Source organism: Netta rufina, assembly GCF_964035555.1.
Source record: "Netta rufina genome assembly, chromosome: Z".
Lineage (NCBI taxonomy): Eukaryota > Metazoa > Chordata > Aves > Anseriformes > Anatidae > Netta > Netta rufina.
Window position 1 is genome coordinate 65,790,412 of NC_140126.1, and position 12,594 is coordinate 65,803,005.

Below are 12,594 nucleotides of genomic sequence, written 5' to 3' on the forward strand. Positions count from 1 at the left end.
GCCTCTTTTCCCCACGTTGAACAATGACTGCATTGCCTTTGAAGTTTAATTTAAATAACTCTCAGAATAATGTTCTCCATAATTTTACCAGGCACTGAAATGATACTGACAAGTCCATTTCCATGTAAAGTCTCGTCTCACTTTTATTTTATGTTTATGTTTATGTTTATTTTGTTTTGTTTTGTTTTGTTTATTTTGTTTATTTTTTTACAAGTACAGTAATTTGATAATGTGGACAATGAAATTCAGAAAAATGATATCAAGGAAATTCCAACTAGAATTGAAGGACTGGAAATAGAGTTTCTTAGAGACCAAGGGAGACTAGTTTTAGGTCATTTAGGTCAGAGTATCATAGTTTCCATCTCCATAACAGTGAAACATTTTGTTGGGAGATATTTAGTCAAGAATGTAATGAAATAGCTGTAACTTTTCTGAGTATACCTGTTCTGGAAAAAAAAAAAAAAAAAAAAAAAAAAAAGATGCCAGAAGCAATACCTGGACTTTGGAAGAGTAGACTGTTGCTTATGTTCTATAAGTGAAATTGAAACTGTGCAAACAAAATTTGAGTGTTCCTTTATCCATCCTGTGGGCAGACTGACATCTACAATTGCAGAGTTTTTTATGGAATACATTTCTCAGAACAAATATAATCCCACAATGTGATGTGTGCTCTACATGGTACATTCAGAGATTCTGCCTTCCATGTGACTCTGCTGGAATGCACTTGTTAGATTTTTTATTCTCTCAGCAGTAACTTTAATATGCAATAATATTCCATTCCCCACCTCTCTTTTCAGTCAGACATACATTTCTGGGGAAAAAAAATTAATAGTAATAGTAATAGTAATAGTAATAGTAATAGTAATAGTAATAGTAATAGTAATAGTAATAGTAATAGTAATAGTAATAGTAACAGTAACAGTAACAACAGTAACAACAGTAACAACAGTAACAACAGTAACAACAGTAACAACAGTAACAACAGTAACAATAGTAACAATAAAAAAAAGCTTTTGAGGTTGAAGTACCCTCCTGGTATATAAAAACTGCTTTTCATAGAATTTTTAGAGATTTTCAGAAGAAAATATAATTTGAAGCAGAGGAAGAAGAGGAATCGTTATTTTTGGTACGAAATAATTGTTAACACTTTAAAATAAATGCACAATCTGACCTCATGATCTTGCACTTCCTTAAAAAACTTGTTTTCTGAACTTCCTTCCTTTTGCAGGATTGTGTATGAACTTTCTGTTGTCCAAAATTAAGTTATTCATTTAACTTTTTTTTTTTAATTATTATTATTTGTTGTTGTTGTTTGTTTGTTTGTTTGTTTGTTTCGGGGTGGGGAGGGAAATGTTGTTTCCCAGTTTAAGAAAATGATTGGGATTACTGACAGTGGAGGGTAAACTGTGTTGAATCAACCTGATAGTCTTCTACAGTGAAATAACTGTCTCAGCAGATGTGCTGATACAATTCAGCTAGAAGACATTTTAGCTTGAAGAAGAGAAAATCAGTGGGCATTTATCCCTTTGATTTTATTCCCTGATAAGGAAAGGTGTATAAGGAAGACACAGACAGACTCTTCTCAGTGGTGCCTAGTGACAGAAGAAGTATTGGGCATAAATTGAAACACAGAAAATTCCATTTAAACATAAAGAAACCGTTTCTATATACTGATACCAAACACTAGACCAGGTTTCCCAAGGTTATTCAAAATCTGCCTAGACATTTCAGCCTCCCCAGTTAACCTTCCTCTGAGCAGTGAGTTTGACTATGCAATCTCCAGAGTTGCCTCCAACCTCAGAAATTTTGTGATCCCTAAATATCATGTGTTTACAGTTAAAAACAAACGAACAAACAACAACAACAACAGAAACACTTGGTATCAGTTTAATAAGCAAGTTTAAAAAAAATAAGCATGACTTCTGAGTTGGTTACTCATCTTCTAATCCTCAGTAAGAAGATTAATAATTTTCTTGGGTCAGTCTTGTGCATTGGCTATTGTATGTGGATATAGTACTTTGCTTCCCTTATCTTATGATTTCCCCCCATCCTCCCTCTCCCAAGGTCCCTGTTAAATTTACCATTACACTGATGTTTGTTTTCATTTTCAATTAAAACATATTATTGACATTTGCCTAGCATGAAATATCAAGATCTATTAAACTCATATTAAACCTAAATGCATTTAGAAATTTAAGTTTGAAGAAAAACAATTTGACCACACCGTCAGGAGTTAATACCAACTGAACTACAAACAGTTGTTAGGGAAGATTTCTTCCCCACTGACCATCATGTACTTGCTGAAAACCAAGCAGTTTTTCACCAAATTTTCTACCAATAAGTAGACAATGAAAAATGAATAAATAAACACTGACAGTAGAAACGTAAAGCCCTCCTCATTTGTCTTGGTGAGAATTGCTTCAAACATCGTGTAATGGAAGCAATTTCCTAGCACCTCTTCCTTAATGCACCTGATAGAAAATCACATTGTTTCTATATGTCACTTAGTGTGTAGGTAAGGGCCTGTCAATCTGTCTTGTACATAAACTCCTTTAGAGGAATTATAATCATACAGCCATTAAAATTCACTTGAGAAGGACACTTAAAATAAGATTTTCTTGGGCCTTAACAATGTGATTTTCACTTTGTTTCTTATTTATGACGATTTAGTAAAGGAACCAGTGAAAGCTGCATTGCCCATTTATGGAAGCTACTGCTTCCTAAGTTAAAAAATAAAAAATAATAAAAAAAATTAAAAACCAGTTTCTTTTGGTTGAAAGTGGCCAAGCTGCTTTCCATCATTTATTGGCAGTCCTGGCTATTGGGGGAGGCCCTAGTCAACTGGTAGCTAGCAAACGTGATGCCCATCTACAAGAAGGGCCAGAGGGTAGACCAATGGAACTATAGGCCTGTTAGTTTGACCTCAGTGCCAGGGAAGCTCATGGAGCAGATTATCTTGAGTGTCATCTTGCGGCACTTACAGGACAACCAGGGATCAGGCCCAGTCAGCATGGGTTTATGAAAGGCAGGTCCTGCTTGACAAACCTGGTCTCCTTCTGTGACAAAGTGACATGCTTAGTAGATGAGGGAAAGGCTGTGATGTGGTCTACCTTGACTTCAATAAGGCTTTTGACACCGTTCCCCACAACATTCTCCTCAAGAAACTGGCTGCTCTTGGCTTGGACTGGCGCACGCTTCATTGGGTTAGAAACTGGCTGGATAGCCAGGCCCAAAGAGTCGTGGTGAATGGAGTCAAATCCAGCTAGAGGCCGGTCACTAGTGGAGTTCCCCAGGGCTCAGTACTGGGGCCAGTCCTCTTTAACGTCTTTACTGATGATCTGGATGAGGGGATCGAGTGCACCCTCAGTAAGTTTGCAGATAACACCAAGTTAGGTGCATGTGTTGACCTGCTTGAGGGTAGGAAGGCTCTGCAGGAGGATCTGGATACACTGGACTGATGGGCTGAAAACAACTGTTTGGAGTTCAACAAGACCAAGTGCCGGGTCCTGCACCTGGGGCACAACAACTTCAAGCAGCACTACAGTCTGGGAGATGAGTGGTTGGAGAGCTGCCAGGCAGAGAAGGACCTGGGAGTGATGGTGGATAGTCGGCTGAATATGAGCCAGCAGTGTGCTCAGGTAGCCAAGAAGGCCAACAGCATCCTGGCTTGTATAAGAAGCAGTGTGGCCAGCAGGTCTATGGAAGTGATTGTCCCCCTGTACTCGGCTCTGGTGAGGCCACACCTCAAGTACTGTGTTCAGTTTTGGCCCCCTCGCTACAAGAAGTTCATCAAGGTGCTCGAGCGAGTCCAGAGGAGGGCAACAAAGCTGGTGAGGGGTCTGGAGAACAAGTCTTACGAGGAGTGACTGAGGAAGCTGGGGTTGTTCAGCCTGGAGAAAAGGGGGCTCAGCGGTGACCTTATTGCTCTCTATAGGTGCTTTAAAGGAGGCTGTAGCGAGGTGGGGATTGGTCTGTTCTCCCACGTGCCTGCTGACAGGACAAGGGGGAATGGGCTGAAGTTGCACCAGGGGAGGTTTAGGCTGGATATTAGGAAAAACTTCTTTACCGAAAGTATTGTTAGGCATTGGAATAGGCTGCCCAGGGAAGTGGTTGAGTCACCATTCCTGGAGGTCTTTAAAAGACGTTTAGATGTAGAGCTTAGTGATATGGTTTAGTGGAGGACTTGTTAGTGTTAGATCAGAGGTTGGACTCGATGATCTTGGAGGTCTCTTCCAACCTAGACGATTCTGTGATTCTGTGAAAAAAATATGATCCAATCAAGTTAATATTGCAGATATATAAATGATATTAGGTAAGAGCATTTATATATTTAAAAATAAACTAAATTTCAAATGGCATAGCAGCACTGGTCTTTAACACCTGGTAGATTTCAATAATCTTTTTAGCATATCTTGCAGGTTTGATGATTTGGCTGTGCAATATTCATACCTAAAAAAAAAAAAAAGAAATGAAACTGAACGATGTATTAACTTCAGAAACTTGTAAAAGTAAAGACAGTATAATGACTACTCGTGTATATATATATATATATATAAAAGTATAGTAGAATAGAATTATCATTATATAAAATACCGCTTGAGTAGTGAATGCTATTTATAGTATGGATACATTTACCTCTGATATTAACTAGACCCTTGCTTCTTATAAAGACCTCTAAAACAAAAAGTTCTTGTCACTTAGCTTTTGTCCAAATGGTACTCAAGCATGAAGTCACTTTATTTATTTTTAATAATAATAATAATAATAATAATAATAATAATAATAATAATAATAATAATAATAATAATTTATTATTTTTATATTATATTATATATTATAATATATAATATATTATTATTATTGTTGTTGTTGTTGTTGTTGTTGTTGTTGTTATTGTTGTTGCTGTTGTTGTTGCTGTTGTTGTTGTAACTTTAACTTGGCAGAAGTTGAATGAATTTCTTCCTCCATTTTTGGTGTTCACATTTTGTTCACATTTCTTTTTGTCAGTTTTTCTCTTTTATCAGTGAGATGGATAAACCAAGTTAAATTCTCTCATATCTGAGTTGTTTCTCTTTCATCTGGAAACATGTCATGATAAACAAGCTTTGTAATCTTCACTTTTGAGTAACTGAATTCTATTTAATAGACTCTGGTTTCTAGTTAAAGGCTAATAAGGTTAAAAAAAATCATACTTCTCTTTTCTTTTACATATTCAGTGAGATTATACCAAACCCATAAAAGAATTTGCAATAATTGTGTTTGACAAAGAGAGGAAAACAAAACAAAGAAATAAACATCAACAACAAAAACTTCAAATTCCAGTATTAACATCTCTGTAACCTTCAAAAACATCTCGGATTATACAATAGGTGACATAAAAATTTGGTGATCACTGTACACATGAATATGGAGAGAGAAACAATGGATGACACTTGTTGAATGGACAAAAACAATAGAATTGTCAACAGGTGTCAAACTCAGCATTTCTGATTCATATCTCCAATGACACTTGATACAACCATTTGGTCTGCCAGCATATTAAGAGCATAGAAGTACTGCGATTGCTTTTGTATCCTAACATAAAATAAGCAATAGTTTAATTTTTGTGACCCTCCCCTCCCCTCCTCTCCCCTCCCCTCCCCTCCCCTCCCCTCCCCTCCCCTCCCCTCCCCTCCCCTCCCCTCCCCTCCCCTCCCCTCCCCTCCCCTCCCCTCCCCTCCCCTCCCCTCCCCTCCCCTCCCCTCCCCTCCCCTCCCCTCCCCTCCCCTTTCATTTTTTTTATGCTGCTCCACATATGTCTTGCTTTCTAATCCCTTCACCAACTTCTTTGCCTCTCCCTGCACACACACAAGCAATTCAATATTCTTTTTGTAGTGAGGGTCCCAAAACTGGACACGGTACTCAAGGTGCAGTCTTACCAGTGACGACTACAGGGGGACGATCACCTCCCTTAGTCCTGCTGGCCATGCTTCTTTTGATACAAGCCAGCATGCTGTTGGCCTTTTTGGCCACCTGTCCACACTGCTAGCTCATGTTTGGGTTACTGTTGACCAACACCCTCATGTTCTTTACTGAGCAGCTTTCTAGCTATTCTTCCCTCAGCTCATACCACTGCATGGGGTTGTTTTGACCAAAGTGCAGGACCTCACAAGGCACTTAGCCTTGCTTTACATCATGTGGTAGGACTTGGCCCATTGATCTTGCCTATCCATATCCCTCTGCAAAAACTTTTTACATAATGAAAAACAAGAGAAGTATTAATTAGACTACATAAATAGCCTCATAATCTCATATTTTCACAAGAAGTGCATGCATAAGGAATGTAAGTACTTCACAGTTTTGAGGTTGTCCTGGTTTTGGCTAGAATAAAGTTATTTTTCCTCCTTCCTTCATCTTTTCTTTTTAAGGGCAAGAAAAACAAACTTCTAAATGGTAATAACATAATAATAATAAACATAATAATAATAAACGGTAAAAATAAGACATGGGAAAGAAAATAGAAGGAAAGTTCGGGAAGAAAGCAAGAACTAGTTCATGAATTCATGACACCAGCACATGGTGTTCCCTGTGGCACCCAAAGGATTGCCCAGTCACACAGTCAGACACCTCTTTCACTGCTCCAGGCAGCCTCTGGGGTTGTAGCTGACTACCTGAAAGTTAACTCAAGTGCTTTGTTCAGCCTTGCAACCTCCAGGGCACAGAGAACAACAGTAAGATGTTTGTTCTCTGCTTCCAACTCAGAAGAAAAAAAAAAAAAAAAAAGTGTTTGATTATCATACAGGCGATCTGATCCATCCCTGGCATTCATCAAAGTCTCAGAACATGGTTTTCCTACATCACTGCAGCAGAAGATACTTGGGGAACTGCAGCACACTGATGGAGAAAACAGAAATACACTAGCAGTTGATAGACCACATGGGTAAAAAAAAAAAAAAAAAAGTAAAAAATATTAGCAGTATTTCTCTGTGTAAGTAATTTGAACTTATAAATAGTAAATTATGGACTATTTGAAGGAAATCAGTGAAGTGAATATTTAATTAGCTTATTAACAAAATTTATTTATCATATATGTGAATGAGTGCAAAACAAAACTACCCAGTATCCAGATAATTTTTGTGCTGATATGTAAAGTGAAAAATCTGCTTGTGGTCCTGTTTATAAATTCCATTTAAATTTCTCAGCCCTAACATTCTGGTGTGAGCATTAGTGGTATTTTTATTGTGACATATTTTTGAAGCTATCATGGTAAGAACACTAGTGCAATCAAGATTTATTTCTATTATTCATCATGATTATTCATCAACCCTAATGCAAGATAAAAGCTTAAGTTGAACTGTCCATTAATTTATTTTTTTTTAAGAAATTTTCATTAAACATCAGTGACAGAATAAGAATATCTAAAGTCATTTTTAATGTGATGGAGAGGTGTTTGTGTTTTTCTTAATGGCTTTGTAATCTCTACTAGGGATTGGGAATCTCTCTCTTTTTTCTTTTTTTTCTTTTTTTCTTTTTTTTCTTTTTTTTCTTTTTTTTTCTTTTATTTTTTCTTTTTTTCTTTTTTTTCTTTTTTTCTTTTTTTCTTTTTTTTCCTATTACATGATCTACAACACAGACATTAGCTTTCAATCACAATATATGTATTTCTTTTTTCTAGGGGTGAAGGTTTAAAAGTCAAATAATGCTTCTTTCTATTATACAACCTTTGGTGCCAACCCTGAATGTAAATGTTGGCATAACCTTTCTTATAAAGATCGGTAAAAGCTTTAATAAATTGTATTTCTGCAGATCTTAAAAGGAACCCTGTCCTGTAGCCATTTTCTTAAATGAGTAAGATGTGGGGAAAAAAAAATAAAGAATTAAAGAAAAATGTTTAAAAATTTAATGGATAATGACAAGCAGTAAAAAGGTAGATCAAAGCAAGGTCAGCTATGTGCATTGTTAAAAAGGCTAAGATTTCTGATGATGTACAAAGGTAATTTTACTGAATACTGTGATAAGTAAGTCTCATATTGCTAGATTCAGATATATTTGAAAGTCTTAGAAACTATATTGTTAAATCTAAATCAGTTTTATGATTTTGAGGTCTTGCACTCTGCAATTACTCTTTCATAAACTTTTTTAGAGAGAGAATTCTGCTGGTCCATGCTGATTTAAACTCATCAGTACAAGCAGTAGAGGTTTGAAAAGAAAGATCAATAAGCTTTTTAAAGACTTAGTTTGAGCTGTGAAGATCCATTTTAGTAGTTAAAAACTCCAAAAGTAAAATTAAAATTGTGTTTGTTATCTTCAGGAACATCTTCATGTGCATACTACCTATCAACAGGTGGCTGCTCAGAAAAGAACTTAAATGTCAGCAACCAGCACTGGGTGCAGAAGAATAATTCTGAGCAGGAATGATTTAAATAGATACACTCTGCAATCAGTACCTACTACTTATTTCTACCGTTCATTACAAACTAACCTGTATTCAGCTTTTTGAGTAGGTTGCATTTGCATTTGGGAAGGTAAGTAAGTATACTGGAGGAGGGAACTGAAGTCTTACTCATGAAAACCTTAGTGCTGCACAGCTTAAAATTTGAATGAGAGAATTTGCTCTTCCTGTGCTTTTCTCTTTTTCTATCAAGGACTAATCTGACAGAGATCAGTGTGTTTTGTGACCTGTGTTTAGTCTTTCTACTGTGAACTGGACTGGAAACACACTAAAAAGGGTAAGTGACAGATGTGGATTTGTTGGCTGTGAAGAAAGGATTTTAGAAGAAAGAATGACTTGGGATCTCATAGTTTCCTCCTCTTAAATAAAGGAAAAAATAACAGGACTAGAATAACTTAAACCTTGACTGAACATAAACATCTTTCTCTTGACTTCTTATACTTAGTCCAGCTTGGAAAAGTGATTATGAATGATCTCACTGGAAGAATGTCCATGGATTTTCATAGACTTTTTTTTCTGTCTTTTCATCTGTGCTAGCTTGTATCTGACTTAATCCCCTTCAGAAGTCTGGTCTGACTGCCTCTTTTCTGTCACTGTTCTGTATTTTGTACCTAGCAATTATCTCTGCCTATATATTAAATTCTCTTTCAAAAGATTTAATGATTAAAATTTTTAATGATTTTACTTTTATATACTTTAATTATATATATGTATAAATATACATATATGTGTATTTGTTTATGGCATCTTTAGATATTTTCATTTTAGGTCACTTTCTCTGATAGACATATAAAGGGCCAAAAAGATAGTAGTTTCTGCTGCCTCATCCATACTAGAATCAGCTTTAGGATTAATCAGAAAGTAAACTAGTTATAAAGTTAGCACAAGTGAGCGTGACTTTCAAAAAAGCCTGAGAAAATTCTGTATTGACAAGTAGGTAGAAATAAGTCAATAATATATTAATGGCAGGGTAACATCACTTCTTTTAGGGTTCCACTTTCAAATGAGAGGGAAGCTCAGGCACATCAGAGAAGCTCTACGCTACTCAAAGCAAGAATAAATAGAGTCTTTTTTATTTATTTATTTATTTATTTTCCGCAGTATTGATTCTTGTGACCAAATGCCAGAATCAGTTTAAATTTGGAGAGCTGTCATCTGATTTTTGATCTGAAATTGTGATTGTTAACCTGTTGATGCTTGAAGAAATATCTTCTTATTTTAAGTGTTGTTCTTACCAATCATTGGTTCCTAATGTGGCAGTGGAAAACAATGTAAATAATTTTTAAAAATGCTTAGAAAATAAAAGAATATCTAACTTATTAGAAACTGAAATATCCAATTTCTAATTGTTGTATGCTAGACAAGAGTGAAAGTAATTGAGCATCTGTGGGTTGTTTGACAAGCATTAAAAGAGTTTTTTTTGTTTGTTTGTTTGTTTGTTTTTGTTTGTTTTTGTTTTTTTTTTTTTTTTGTTTTGTTTTGTTTTGTTTTGTTTTGTTTCCATTATAAGATTCAATATTTTTGGCTTGGAAAAATAGATCGGAACAGTAAAGTTCATTTATTTGACAATGATCTCATGTCCACAATTTATGTGTTGTTGGTAGTGACATGTTGTTGTTGTCATTGTTGCGTTTCATTTGTTTGTTTCTTTTAAAAATGACATTATTATGGAAAAAAAAAAAAAAAAAAAAAGTATACTTTCTCAAATATTTATTCACTACTTAATACGACACAGTTAAAATTCCTAAATGGTATTTAAACTCATTCTGTAATTGGAATAAGTGATGGAGACATTAATATTTGACCTAACAAGAGTATCCTTTCTTTCTTTTCTTTTCTTTCTTTCTTTCTTTCTTTCTTTCTTTCTTTCTTTCTTTCTTTCTTTCTTTCTTTCTTTCTTTCTTTCTTTCTTTCTTTCTTTCTTTCTTTCTTTCTTTCTTTCTTTCTTTCTTTCTCTCTCTCTCTCTCTCTCTCTCTCTTTCTTTCTCTCTTTCTCTCTTTCTCTCTTTCTCTCTCTCTCGCTTTCTCTCTCTCTCTCTCTTTCTTTTTTACGTTAATAAATTTATGTTATTTTATTTTATTGTTACCCATGAGAAAAACTTCTAGAATATAACTGTTTCCATGAGTAAAAAGTCAGGAATATGAAAGATGCACAATCTAAGTCAGGATATGATAATGAAATCTCCATAAGTGCCTATTTAAAAATTCCTTTAGTGACTTATCCTCTTATTACATCTCTGTGTTGCTTGGGGATGAAATAACATCTACCTCATTATGGACACACTGCTTTTACTATATGGACATATGGCTACTCATTACTAAGCACAATTGCATTATTGCTAATTTGAGCTTGTTAAGCTGTTTAAAGTTCCATTAACCAGAAGCATTTTTTTCAGAAACTCTTCAAGTGACTGGTAATTACCATATTGTCTTGTAAAAAGGGAGGGGGGGAGGGGAGGTGGATGAAGAGAAGAAATGTGTTAGTATTCTACTAAGCAACCATTTAGCATTTACATTCAACTCTGAACATATTAAATTTCCCGTTGTTGAAGGTTCATTAATTCACATCAGTGTGAAATACCAAGGTGGTTTGTGTGTCCGGACAGTTCTTTAATTCCATCCCCAAAATAACCTTGGAAGGAAGTCAGAGTCTGCAAATAATGACAACTTCTACTTAACGTAGAGGGAAGGTAATTAAACAAATTTCTTGAAAGGTTATATTCAGAACTGTGTAGGAGTGCTGTCATTGTTAAATGCTGAAAAACAGGAAAGACCTAGAGTTAAACTCACCTGCATTATATACAGCTCTAACCATTTTTGTTGTTTGCTTTCAGTTACATATGTAGTTACTAATAAGAAAGGAAGGACATAATTATGTGCTCTAACCCCAAATGTAATTCATCAGTCAGACTTTTGCGTGATACATTTCAATCGTGTATATATAATAAACAAAACCAATACATATAAGGTGTAAACATTTATCATTGAAACCTTTCTGCCACTAAATGAATTGCTGTGAAATGCTTCTGATTTTGCCATACCTTTTAAAATCAGTAAAACAAACAAACAAACAAAAAACAAGCAAGCAAACAAACAAACAAAAAAAACACTAAAAATATAAATATCTCTATCTACTAGTTACCTAGAAAACATTTTATTAATAACTCTATACATTCAGAAAAATGTCAGTCATGGAAGAGATCAAGTTCTGTATTAATTTGAATATTTTTCTGGCAGATGGAAAAAATATAGGAAAAATCAAGAAAGAAACATCTTAAAAAAAAGACACATTGAAATAATTCTGTACAGATTTCAGGGTTCCTTAAATACTTCTCAACTTCCACAGAAATAAATTTCAGATTTAATTATATTTGAACATGGGTATGACAAGATGTAGAAAGAGGCAACCTTGCTTTCTGTGCAGGATGCCCAGGTATCCTGTGGTTCTCCTCTTAGAGCTGCTACCTGTCATTTGTTGTTGTTATTTTTTTTTTGTTACTGTTGGACTGTGTACCTGAGACAATGGAGGAGCTGTTGATGCTTTGGTCTAAAGGGTAGTCATGAATCACATCACCTTCTCTTTTTTCTTTCTTCTTTTCTGAGTGGTGGCATGGAGAAGCACAAGGAGGATCACCACAAGGAAGTTTATTTTCCTCAGTCTCTTTTCTAAAGCAGTAAAATATCTTGCATAGTTCATTTAACTATCCTTGATTCATGAAATGCCAGGGATCAAAATTCTTGCCCTGCCACATGGACTTCAGTATAACATTTTTTATTTTTTTTAATCCCTTTGTTTTAGTTAATTTGTTACATAATATTAACTTTAAAATACAATAAGTTTTGCCTGTAGTTTCCATTACCTACAGTCAGGAGAATAATTATATCTATAAAGTAGACCATTGTGTAAATGTAAATGCTGGGTGGTTATATAACATTTCAGGAAATACGGCATATCCTCTGCATTATTGATAGAAATCTGCTTGAACAGGATACTCACTTGACAACTGTGCTTAATAAATTATTGTTTAATATTTATACCTTTCCATTTTTCTCCTTCTGTGTGATTTAATTACCCATTTAAGGTGTTCCTAATTCCTTAGATGATATTAGAATTCTGTTTCATTAACATGGTTTTGTTCATACTCACTATTTCAAATTTAGCA